This window comes from Malania oleifera, chromosome 2 (assembly GCF_029873635.1).
Source record: "Malania oleifera isolate guangnan ecotype guangnan chromosome 2, ASM2987363v1, whole genome shotgun sequence".
NCBI lineage: Eukaryota > Viridiplantae > Streptophyta > Magnoliopsida > Santalales > Ximeniaceae > Malania > Malania oleifera.
In genome coordinates, this window is record NC_080418.1 from 85,236,849 (window position 1) to 85,251,090 (window position 14,242).

Sequence of the window (14,242 nt, forward strand, 5' to 3'; positions counted from 1 at the left end):
GTTTCAAATTAGCATGTATAGAACACTCATGCAACAAACATTTTGAAATTAAGACCTATAAGGTGTTCATATGATACCAGAACAATCCATATAAATGATATGCGATAGAGGTAGAAAATGATTACTCAGGTGCACAAGGCCAACTTAGTATTCATTATGCATGAATGTTCATGGTGTTTGCATTTTCTAAAACAAGAGAATTCATATTCTTTTTAGAGAAATTTTAACAACATTTTGTCTCTAAAAATTCCATTTGCCATAACAACATGCGTCAAACCTGGTTGTATATAATCAATAAATTTATAATAATTCAACCATAAAAGACAAAGTTACAAAAACAAGACCTTGAGTCAAACACTATGTTTATGACTTCCTAAGCACTTGAAAACAATTATAAAAAACTAAATAATATAAGTGCGTCCATGACTGACAAAAAGCCCATTGAATTTATGCACAAATGGATTTGGAGAAAAGGATCAAAATTCATTTTTAAATTTACTCATCCTTTCAAAAATGATTTAAACATTTCAACATAGTTTGACCATCTTACCATATGGTGTGTGAGTTTGTGCATATGTTTTCTACCAAAAATTTGGCAACATGTCATCTGCAAATTGGACATATCCTATACCTTTAAGTCACACTATTCAAAAAATATCTGCACCAGTATTACTCATCTCTGCATCAGCCATGCAGGAGGCATCAATGACTAGACAATATATTCAGAATAATTCAAAAGTTCATACCATTATCAAATCAACCACCATAGAGTGAAAACATTAATCAAATGTGTGTGGTGGGTGAGTATGTGGTGTAATGTAGTTAAGGCAAAGTAAAGCAAATACTGTATGAAATTACAGACCCAAAAGAAACATGCACAAATTAGAAGAGTAAGATGCCACTGATACTGAAAGGCACTCTCTATGTCTCTCCATATTCTCCATCCTCTCCTTCACTCACCTCCATATCATCCTCACAATCATCATTCAGTTCCCTAAGATGATCATCCATCATATGAAAGTTGGCAGTCATGATGGATTCAAGGTCAGAGCACCTTTTGTGGAGATCTGCATGCCTATTTTTAGCCATGATTTTATAATCTTTAAATTCTTCCTGAATTTCTGTGTATCTGGCATCAGACAAGGTAGCCAGATCCATTATTTATCAAAGTATAGACTCCATGGATTGGATCTGATATTACCTTGGTTCATTGACAGAAGCAGTTAGACTTGTGATGGCTGCCATGATCTCTGTATTGATGGACTGATGAACTTGCTCCTGTGGAGCTTCTAGTATGGCTCATGCTCTCTCTGGATTAGTCGGCAGCCATATATTCCCTGCTAACTCGAAACCCACCACTTTCAGAGTGGTGGATGAGAATGAGTCCGAGATTAAACGTCCAATACTCTCGGGGGAAAAATAGTGATGTTAGATATAACTATGTTGAGATGTATGTGTAGAGACCTAGAAAATATCATAATAAAAGGGATGGGAAAAAGTGGATTTTTGGTTGAGGGATGAGAAAACCGGCGACGATTTTCTGAGAAGTATAGAAAATCGACGACAATTTTGGTAAATTATCGCAGGTCAGTAACAAGTAAAACAGTAAAATCCATCCAGTTAAAGAGAAAACTGACGATGGTTTTCTGGGAGTCTGAGAAAACCGGCGACAATTTTTTTGGCAATGCTGAAATATAAGAAATCCCGCAAGCCTTTAACTGAAATTAAAAACCAAAATTCTCTCTCTTCTTTCTCAAACCCTATGGTTCCCCACCCTTCTGCCTTCGATTTCGGCTCCGTTAAGCCCCGTTTTGATGATCAGGAACCACCACAGGGTTCCTAGGAAGATTCTCTACAGTGTAGGCAGAGCAGATTTTCAGTTTAGGATCCCTAGGCACCATTCCAAAACTGAGGTAAGGGTGTTAAATATTAGTTTTAATGGTTAAATTGGAATATTTGGGGCCTAGGGAATATTAATTGATAATATTTTGGTGATTGAGTTGATTGATTTGGAAAAATATAATTTTAGGGATTTAACCTTCGAATGCCGCAGGGGCATAGATTTAGAGCTTTAACAGGTTTCATAGAAATCAGGTAAGGGAAATATGCTATGACGGTTAAATTAGAAAATTTTACCAGTAAATTATAGTATTTGATTATGAGTTTCAGAGTGTAGATTTTAACAAACTAGAGCATAATAATTATACAGTTTTATAGTTTTTAGTACAAGGGTTTTATTTATTTAATTGTGGCGTATGAGTAAGTATTAGTTCAATACAGAATTTACACAACTTTCAAAGTATCACCACAAAAAAATAGGTTTTTAGTGACAAAAGTATTAGTGACGGTTTTAAAACCGTCACTAATAGTGTTGTATTAAGTATTAGTGACGGTTTTAAAACCGTCACTAATAGTGTTGTATTAGTCACGGTTCTTCAAAATCGTCACTAATAGTGCACGCACTAGTGACGGTTTTAGCAGCCGTCACTAATACAATACTATTAGTGACGGTTTTAAATTCGTCACTAAAAACTGCGCGATAAACAATTTTCGCGCGAAATTTTTTTTGGGAAAATATTAGCGATGATTTTATGGTATTAGTGACAAATTAAATTCTTCACTAAAAGTCACTTATTAGTCATGGTTACCGTCATTACTAATATTTATGAATATATAAAAAAATTTAGTTAAGGGTATTAGGTCAGAGTATTAGCAATGAATTACAAGATTCGTCACTATTGGTCATTATTAGTGACAGATTTAACAACCGTCACTAATACTTCACTTTTTTAAAAAATAAATAAAAAAAATTTGAGTTCAGAGTATTAATGACTAATTTGTAAATTCGTCGCTATTGGCCTATTATTAGTGACGGATTCGAGAATCGTCACTAATACTACTTGGTTTTTAAAAAAAATTAAAAATTTTAAGTTCAAAGTATTAGTGGCGAATTCATGAATTCGTCACTATTGGTCCCTTATTAGTGACGGATTTGAAAACGTCACTAATAATGCCTTTTTTAAAACAAATAAAAAAAATTTCATTTCAAAGTATTAGTGACAATGTTGTAAATTTGTCACTAATAAGGAACCAATAGTGACAAATTTTTAAATTCGTCATTAATATTTTATTTTTAAAAAAAAAAAAAAATTATAAATTCATCACCATTGGTTCTTAATTAGTGACGAATTTCTAAACTCGTCACTACTATGCCATTATTAGTGACGAATTGTGGACCGTCACTAATGATATGTCATTTTTTTTTTTTTTTTAAAAGGATGGAGAATAATAGTGACGATTTTGAAACCGTCAATAATGCCCAAAATCTCTTATCCCTATCTGTGGGATATTTTTCCTCCTATTCTCCTGACTCCTCCTCTTCCCCTCGGCGCGATCGTCTCTCCTAGTCTCCCATTGCTCTCTCTCGGCTTGGTGTGCTTCGTCGAAGCCCTAGCGGACTAACGGCCTGGTACACCCTCTCCCAGTTTTCCGCTACGACCCCTGTCGAGCTTGACCCTTTCCCAATCTAGCTCCCGCTATTCCCAGCCAATTGACGGCCTTAGCTTCTTGTTGGACACCTTAGGTTTGTTCCCTTGTCTTTCTTCTTTTTTTATTTTTATTTTTATTTTTATTTTGGCTGGAACCTCAACAATATATTAAATTTCTAGGGTTATTTCTTGTTTTTAAAATAGTCAATCCCTAACCATGTTTTTGGGAGCATGGAAAATTTTTAATTGGTTTGCTTAAATTTAGACAAAATTTAGTTTTTCCATGGAGTTATTTTAATCTATAGAAATCTACATTTAAACTCAAAATTTTTGCTTTCAAAAATACATATTATCACTTTATTTTTTAATTTTTAATAGTAATACTTAGTCTTAATTATGTATATTTAAATAAGCTGCCCCTGCTTAATAATACATTATAATTTTTTTTGTTTATTAAGACTAAGTATTTACATTATATATGTATATATTATAATTATTTCGTTTAACATGCAGTAAGAAGGGGATATATATGGAAAACCTGCACCATCCACACACATCTGGGAGAAATTATGGGGTTTTAATTTGAATTGTTGAAAATAAAATTACTTTTTTAGAAGGTCAAAGGACAGTACTAATCTAAATTTTTGAAAAAATTAAAAAGAATATAAATGCATTATATATATATATATATATATATATATATGGAGAGAGACAGAGAGAGAAAGAGATGATTTGATGACTGCTTTTAATTAATCTCTTTGATGATGAAAGCTAGCAGCATGTTTTGTGTTTAAGAATATGCGTGTGTCTGTGTTTTGTTTTTTTAAATAAAATTCAGAGGATGATTTTTCTGTAAACTCAACAAAAATATGATACAATTATTGACATAAGACTTTATAATAGCTGCACAAATGAGTTATACTAGTCTATATATACGTAATTAATTCATGTGTCCAATTAGACATGACAAACTAATTTTCTATGTAATATGTGTTTATTTATTTTTATTATTTTTATTTTAATTTGAAAGATAGAAAGTGTGTAATATTAGTTTATCAAAAACATATAAGTAATTTTATTGAGAAAAGTTACTGTGTGACAAATAGGTAAAATATGGTTTCACACAAACTTTGTATGAATACTATCTTTCTTGTTCAGACGTTTCTATAATATGTGACCATTAAAGTCTAGCATATAGAAAATACATATATTTTTTTATTTATAATAATTATATTGTCCCCTTCCTTTGTGGCAATAGGGTACCTTGGATTTACTCTCTCTCTCTCTCTCTCTCTCTTTCTCTCTCTCTCTCTCCAACAAAAGTACTTATCACTTTGTACAAATAATACTAGAAATAATAATATTGTTAATTTTGATGGAAGAGGGCATTTTCATGTGAATGTGAATGTACTTATGGCCCAAGTTGTGAGCTCACGTGAGCAGTGGATTAGGATTTGCTTGAATGCAAATTTAGCTTAATTATGCTAGAATGAGCTATGGACTCAAAAACTATGTCATTTTGGGGCAAAAGGTTGGCTTGGGGTCAGAATGAGCTCAAGGCTTGAGATAAATTCATAAACATGATTGACTTTACTAGGAAAAAAGGCGTGCAAGGAATGGTTCTTTTAGTTTGGGAATGACATAATGCAAAGACAAAACATCCAACCAAAAGATGATTGCTAGCTTAGTGGTGGGTCTTAGTTTTGCAAAGGCCCTTAGCATAGCCATTATTAAAGTCTTCCTAATTTCCTTGTCTTCTAAAGAAAATAATGGAGTCACAAAATGCTTCATGGGATCACCTAGTCCATATTTGTACCCTAACCCTTCTTCCCACAAAGAAACAATGATTTATCCTTCCACTTCTCGATGGAATCATAAACTCAAGTAGAATGCTTGTATGCTACCCTCTCATGCAAATATAGCACAACCAACTTTGGTAGGAAAACTGTTAATATAAAAAAAATTTGAAAGTTAGAAATTGTCATTTGAACATTGACCTCAACCCAGAGGCAACCAAAGCCTAACAAGATGTATGCTAGCTATTTAGGGCAAACTAGAAAGGTGGGAAGACAAATGACAACAAACATTCTCAACAAAGAAATGTATAGGGGAAGCTTCAACCTAACCTTAAATGAAAAATCCAAACTTAATAAGATCAATGCTATATGCCTAATTAAAAGAAAAAGGGAGGTGATGAAAAGATCAATGCTATATGCCTAATCAAAAGAAAAAGAGAAACTCCAAATGTAGGAAGAACCCTTAGCCTCTATAACATCTAACCTATACTTGTATGGAAAACTTTATTAATTACGTATAGTCTGGTGCTAGATGAGTTAATGGTAAGATGAAAAAAAAATACTATATTATCACATTTAAATGTCATAAATAGACAATATGGATTGAATGAACGTAAAGGTCATGATGGATTCACTTGGAGTTACCAATTGTATAGAGACATGAACCACCTTGATATAGTAAACTAGGTTTTAAATTCAGAAATCGACATTTGCATCCATTAAAATGACAAACCCTTTTAGATGACATGACACCCCCCAAAAAAATATGGAAAATTAATAAGCAATGACCTAGTAATTAATTAATCTCTGCCCGTCGCCGCCGCCCTCTGGTGCTCGACCATTTCCATGGTTAATAAGAATTGGTTCATTGTAGCTTGGTTAAAGGTGAGATTTGGGCTTGCAACTAGGCCATTGATTTGCATTTTTTAAGTTGCTGCAAATTTTCTTAAAGTTTTACGAAAGATGCTTTGTATTTTTGACAATTAAAGGGGTTAGTGTGTTCTGTTTTTGTTTTTAATATTTTTATTTGTTTTGTTTTCTGTACCATTGGGGTTTGTCTTAAGGCAATTTTGAAATCATAATTTGAAATGAATGAATTTCAAATCTTGCATAAAAATATATACATTTTTTAAGCATTTTTAAATTTTTTGCTATTCGATAATAATGGGTACATTGTATTTTAAATTTATATAATAGTGTTTAAACACGAGGTATAAATGAATTAGAAGATGAACTAGACGAAGGAAAGGAAAATGAAATAAGAAAATCAAGGAAATTGCATTGGTAATATATTTTTTTCTGTCAATTCTACTTCATTTTATATGCAGGACCATTGTTTTTTCAGGCTCTATTCTTTTAAGGATCATTAATGTTTTCGTTAGTAGCTAACTTTATGGCTGAGCTCATGAAATTTTAGTTTTTGTTTACATCATTTCATCCCTAGGCGATTGCCTTGTTTGATAGTATACAATACTTTAGGACCAAACAACATTATCAAATGTTTCCTAAAAGTGTAAAAAGGGTCAAGGAGACATAATTTAGCTATCCTCAAATTAGATTTTGCCCTCATTGAGAAGGGTTTGTTATATAATTTTAGGTCTACTTTTGATAACTTCTATTTTTGATAGTGGGCATATCATTTGCAGTGTATATACAATGAATGAAGGGGCTTTATCTAGTTTACCCAGAGTTTCTTTTCAAAATTGATTTGAAATGCGATAAGCCTGCTCATGTAGACAAAATGAATTTTAGCCTTTCAAAATCAATTTTGAAAAGAAACTCCAGGTAAACTAGATAAAGAATCGTTGATGCAACCACGACCATCCACGGCCTCATCGTCATTCTCTGTCATCCATGACCTCATTGCAGCTAGAGATGGGTATATATCTAACTTCAGTTTAATAGATGATTTAACTTCTGGACTGCATGCTTGGATTGATATATCTTGTGAACTGCATGCTAGTAGTGGACACTAGGAATGCATGCTTGATTGGAAAGCCACCTGCATGGCTGATGTAGTGATGTGTATTGCCTACTGGTAGATACTTTTAGGTTGTTGCATATCTTAATCTAAATGGCATCTGTATGATGCAAAAATATTGTGAATTGCATGCTTTTGTGACTTGCAGGTTTGAGAAATGTTCTATTTATAGGCGGCATGCTACCAAAAATTTGTTGACTTTTTTTCCAAAATAATCATAGCTATATACCATATGCTCATATGGTTATAGTGTGCTGAATGTTAAAGCATTTTTGAAAGAATGAGTGAACTTCAAATGAACTTTGAACTTCATCTCTAAATTTACTTTTACATATGCTAAGTGAAAATTCTATCAATCATGGACTCATTTGCATTATTTGATTATTATAATTATTTTAGAGTCCTATGGAAGTCATGTAAACCATAAACATCACATTCTATTTTTTCATAGAACTATATTTTGATATATATTGTTTATGAGATGCATGAACACGTTACATTATTTAATGCTTATTATATGAAGCTCTTGTGCACTCGTAAAATTCATTACTAGTTGGATTATTATGAATTGTTTATTGTAAACACCTAGGTTTAGAGCATATCTCTATGCAAAATGTCATATTTACAGGAGAAATGCTGCCAAAATTTTTCAAAAAGCATATACTAATTTTTTTTACTTTCTTAATTTGTAGGGTTTGCAACCATCACAACGTTAGCACGATGTCATGCACTACAGATGCGACTTTTGACTTTCTTTGTTATCTGAAAAGATGAAATTTCTGTATTTGAATTTGAATTTGTATAATGTATTTGTATTTAAATTTGAATTTGTATAATATATTTATATTTAAATTTGAATTTGTATAATATATTTGTATTTTTATTTAAATTTGAATTTGAATTTGAATTTTGAATAATTTATGAATTTTTTAACAATTATGGTTTAATGTTACGTATACGAGATTTTTACACGAATTAATAATTGGAAAAAAATTAATTTAAAATTATTAGTGACAATTTTAAAACCGTCACTACTAATTGTCCAATTTAAGTATTAGTGAAGGTTTCAAAACCGTCACTAATAATTGCCTTTTTTTTTTTTAAGAGTTTTAGTGAAGGTTTTCAAACCGTCACTAATAATATAGTATTAGTGACAGTTTTATAGTATTAGTTACGGTTTGAAAGCCGTCACTAATAGTTGCCTGTGAGCAATAGTGGCAATTTTCAAACCATCACTAATAATAGAGCATTAGTAATGAATTTAAAACCGTCACTAATACTATGACTTTAGTGACGATTTTTGATCGAGCTGGTGTAGAATTTATAGTGACGGCCTTAGATTTTTTAGTGACGGTTTTAATCTGTCACTAATACTCTATTATTAGTGATGACTTGAAAAATTCGTCACTAATAAGTATTAGTAACTGCAAATATAGCGACTAATTCAAAACCGTCACTAATAACCTTATTTTTTGTAGTTATATCATGATTTATAGCATATATATAGAAATATGTTTTACAGAATTTACAAAATCATGATTTACAATATACACATAAAAAAATGTTTTACAACATTTACAGAATACCATGATATACAGATTTCAGAACCATAACATAAGTTTATTCAGATATTACACTTCATTCAGACTAGCTATAGTGTTATGGTTATTACAGTTGAAACATAATAATGGTAAAACAATAAGATATATTGAATAGTATTATAAATTATCAAACCCTGATGGGACAGATCAAATTACAAAGCACAGTACCATAGCTAATTCAGTACAGAGTGCAACCACATATCTCAGATACTGTGTGTTAGAATTGGTGTATTCCCAAGAGGAGGGGTGAATTGGAATTTTGAACTTTTCTTCTAGGTTGAACTAGATGTTAGCAAAATATTACAACTTAGGGTCTTTTTAAGTAGTTCCAAATATGCCAATAAATATAATATACGAAAATTTAAATCAAGCGCATCATTCACATAATAACATACACGTGTGGTAAATATAAAGTGCGGAAATATAAACAAACACACGATATGTTATCGGGGTTCGACCAACTGTGCCTACGTCCCTCTCTAGCTCGCAAGCCCGAGGATTCTACTAGTAGCTCACGTAAGGGTGGAGCAGCACCGATTACAATTAGGTCAATTAGCACAAGGCCGACCTCAACCTTAACCAGGTCAATTAGCAGGGCTGACCTCAACCTACACACCTTAACAGGATGGCGCACCTAGCTTTCCTAACCAGGTCTAAGCCAATTCGGGACTATTCCAGGGCTAGTCTCCCTCTTCAAGCCCGTGCCTGGAATACAACGGTTTTACTCAATAATATCGGTACAATGATTGTGCTTTCGTGTAAAGCAGATATGTACCCAAATAGGCGCAATTGCATACACCACAATATGATTTAATATGTAAGCTCAATGTGGTCCAATATTTCAACTCTCATATATATATATATATATATATATATACATGTTTACTATCAGTGTAATGAGTACGTGAGAGTGTCAACCAGTATGATCTTTGTATCACAATATGTGTTCAATCTAATAGGTCACATAAAGATACTACCCAAACAATATATCTGTATATTTCAATCAGCAAATTTTATCAATCGTATGATGCTCTAATAGTATATGTATTTGGTTTGCAAAAGAATATTCAATCTTTGTATTCAGCAAAGGATATGTAAGTTAATGAATATTGCAGCAAAGATCAATATCACAAACACAAATATCTTTTCACAAATATATCAATATAAATCACATAAGATATTTGAGTATGTTTTGAAAATGATTTTTCAACCCAAAGACAAATACAAGCTTCCCAAGATATTGCAACGCTCAGAAGCTTAAGCAAGTCTTCTTAGGATAGGCTTATGAACGAAACCCCCTAAGAACATTTAGGTTTAGCACTCAAGAAAATTGAATCAATCAAATACAAATGGAAGAGCAAACCTCCAAAGATAATCACTTAATCAACTTACAAAGAGTATGAGCAATAGAAGAAGGTAAGTATAAGTGTAGGAGGCTCAAAAGGAGTATTCTAGGTTTTTGGATTTTCAAAGAATTCTCCCTAATCAAATTTGCTAATCTCTTACTAATTTTCACAAATGATCTCATATATATAGACATGGGAAGATATAAGACCATTAGGGACCTATTGGGTATTATTAGGAAAGTTTAATGACATTTCAAATATTTTAACCTTGTTTAAAAAATGTTTAACCATGGTAAAAATTAGGGCAACCTGAGAGGTCCAGTTGACCAGAACAGTTTTAGTCGACCAGAGTTCATATGGTTCAGTCGACTAGGGCACTTTTGAATTGAATGGTCAATCGACCGAAAGTGGGCGATTTTCCACTTTACCAAGGTTCAGTCGACCAAGCCATTTTGAATTGACTAGTTCGGTCGACCAGACCGTTGGAATTTTTCCTGAGTATCCTCGGTCAACCAGGTAGTTGGTATTTATTTTTGGCTCGGTTGACCAAATGGTAAAATTGTTGACCTTAGGGGGTTTCGGTCGACGGGAGGGTTTTGAGCTATACTAGTTTGGTCGACCAAGGCTTGTTTTGGTCGACCGGGGCAGAATGAACTGCCTTGGCCAGTCGACTGAAAGTGCACAATGTGTGCATTTCGGTCCTATTTTGAATCACACAAACCCTATTCAAGTGCCTAACAACATAGGTGCAATGATGTGTGTCCTAGGGTCATTTATGTCCAATTAAAGACACCGAAAAAGTTCGGTGTCGATCGACCGAAGGGTAAACCCTAAGGTCTTTCCACGGTCAGTTTAGGATGTGTTTGGTTTGAGCTTACATATTATATCATGCATGTGATGTGTGTGAGCTTATTACAAACCAAAGGCCTAATTACTATTACAGACCCTTTGCATATGAATTAAATACAAAACAATCATAAAATAGGTCTTCAGCTTCAGTTCCTCTTTGTGCACATCTCGATCTTGGAAATTTTAGGATTCCTGCACAAAGTCTCAAATACCCATTAGATATTATGAGTATTTGTCATAATCAAAACCGGGCGTGACCTATAAGGTCAACAGTGTGTGAATTTTATGAGTAGTCGATTGTGCCTTGGGAGAGCTTGTAGACTCCAAAGTAGTCCAGGTTGAGGTGGTCAATCTGATGATAGAGATTTCAGTTGACTTATCCTGATAGGCTAGCCAGTGTTAAGTCCAGCTTACGAGCCACACAACCCTGTCATGAGGGGTTAAATCATGACATAGCCATCTACGGAAGTTTACAAAGTTATGTGTGTGTATATATATATATATATATATATATATTTATAGAAAACAGAAGTTATATCTATAGATACTAAAAGTAAGATTAAATAGAAAGTTAAGAAAAAGTTGTATTTTAAGCCACATAGGTGTGAGTTATATTGTATTTTATTTTACATGTTATCTCAGTTTTAGTTGGTTAACAGTATATTGTTCATGTAATCTTAGTTTCCACACACTGGTAATAACATATTTCATCTTACTGAGTATTGTCTCATCCTAGTAACTTAATATATTTCAAGTAATCCAGCTAGATGAGCAGATCAGGCTCAGAGATAGAGGGGACATTTGTACTATCTTGTCTGAAGGGTAAGTGTTAGGAAGATGTTTTTTTCCGTAGATCTTTGGAGGGTTGGTGAATGCTGTTGGAGAGATGTATATATATATATGTTTTGAGAAAATACTGAATTCTGGTATTGTAATTATGATATATATATATATGTGTTTGAGAAAATACTGAATTCTGGTATTGTAATTATGATTATATGATATTATGTTTTCTGCTGCATAGGTGTGTTTTCTTACGAATAGGAACTCCTCGGTGCCCACCTTGGGACCGAGATGTTATAGTAGATGTTATCAGGGGTATCAAAATAATATGATTTTATAGCACATAAATAAAAAAATGGCATGAATTTTTGGGTCGTTACAGTTTGGTATCAGAGCCTAGGTTGCTAGATTTTGTAGACTCTAGTGTACAATACCATAATATAGGAATGGAATTTTGAGAAGGAATGAAATTAGGATAGAATAGAATTTCAGTGAGTTAATGTTAGGAAATTAAGATGAGAATTTAGGGTTCTGTTATACAGTATGGAAGCAGGAACTTTAGGGTGGTTTCTGTGTTTTTCCTAGGGTGACGATTTCAGGAAAACTATAGTAAACTATCTCGATTTCTATTTCCATATGGTAGGACTAGACCTTAAATTATTGATAGGTGATGTGAGGATATCTTAGATTAATTTAAGAATAGCAATGTGAGGTTGGATTCTTAGAATAATTTGGTATTATTGCAAGATGGACCTTGGAGGTAGTAGTGGTTACACTAGCGGCGATGATGGTGCAGGGCTTTTTAGCATGGGCGGTGGAGATTCAAAAGTTTTTTTGCACGGTGTAGCTCAATAGGTTATGGCTGAGATTGCACGGAGCTCAAGGGAGCAGGGACGCCCATCTACAGCCTAGGGGTGTACGATAGAGAAGTTTACGAAGATGAACCCTCTAGCGTTTTCAAGAGGAGCTGATCCTGCAGTTGCTGAGAACTAGATGCAGGAGATAAAAAAAAGTACTAATAGTGCTCGTGCTCCACTGCACTGATAAATAGAGGGTCCTTTATACCGCTTACAAGTTGGCAGGCAAGGCTGAGAGATGGTGGATGACTACAAAATTATTAGAGGAGCACAGACCCATACTCGTGGCTATAACCTAGAGCTGGTTCAGGGAAGTATTTTTGGACTAATATTTTCCTGCCACTATCAGAGAGACTAAAGTGTAGGATTTTTTGCATCTGACTCAGGGGCAGATGACAATTCAATACTATGCTGAAAAGTTCATCGAGCTGTCACAATTTGCTCTTTACATAGTACCAGACAAGGCTAAGAAGGCCAGAAAGTTCGATAGAGGTTTGAGGTGAGAACTCTATGCACAGGTGGCGATCTTAAAGGTGCAGGAGTTCACAGAGCTGGTTGATAGGGCCATTGTTGCAAAGGAGAGTATACTAAGGGACACTAAGACGCAGAGCCAGAGGAAGAGACCCACACCTTTGAGTTTTCATGTAAGTTCTAGCCGGGGCTCATGGAGAGGGGACCGGTACAGTGGAGGCCAGAGGCAGATGATGGGACATCATGGTTTCCAGAGAGAGCAAACTTATCTTACCTACCCTAGGTGTGGCTGGAGATATGTGGGAGAATGCCGGTAGGGAGAGAAAGTCTGCTATCGATGTGGGAGACCCGATCATTTGGCTCAAGCTTGTTAGGGACCGTCGACTCATGTACCAGCTCCCAGACCATTCCGAGGAGGTTATCAAGTGCCTTAAGGAGGCTAGTAAAGGAACACAGCTCCAGCAAGGGTTTATGCGCTGACATCAGGAGACGTTGAGGCTACCAGTGACAATGTGATAGGAATTCTTATTGATTTACCATATAAAGCTATTGTTTTATTTGACTTTGGGGCCACCCATTATTTTGTGTCATCTAGATATGTTATATTATCTGGGGTTGAGTCAAAACTATTAGATTTTGAGTTGTTAGTAACCACACTGACTGGATCAATAGTGAGGTGTAGGAGGGTACTTAAAAACTATCTAGTGGGCATTCAGGAGAAAGTATTATAGGTTGATCTCGTAGTATTAGACATGCTGGGGTTTGATGTGATATTGGGTATGGACTAGCTGGCAGCTAATTACGTTTGCATTGATTTCCATAAAAAAGAAGTGATCTTCAGACCCCCCAAGTGAGCAGGAATTTAGATTCATGGGATTATGCGTGCATGCCTCGCTACAACTAGTGTCGGATATTCAGGTGAGGGGGTTGCTTTAGGGTGAATGCCAGGGGAATGTTGCTTATATAAAGGAGATGTCAAAAGAAGAATTGAAATAAGTTGATATTCCAGTAGTCAGATAATTTTCAGATGTTTTTCAAGAGAAATTACCTAGTTTACCACAAGATTAAGA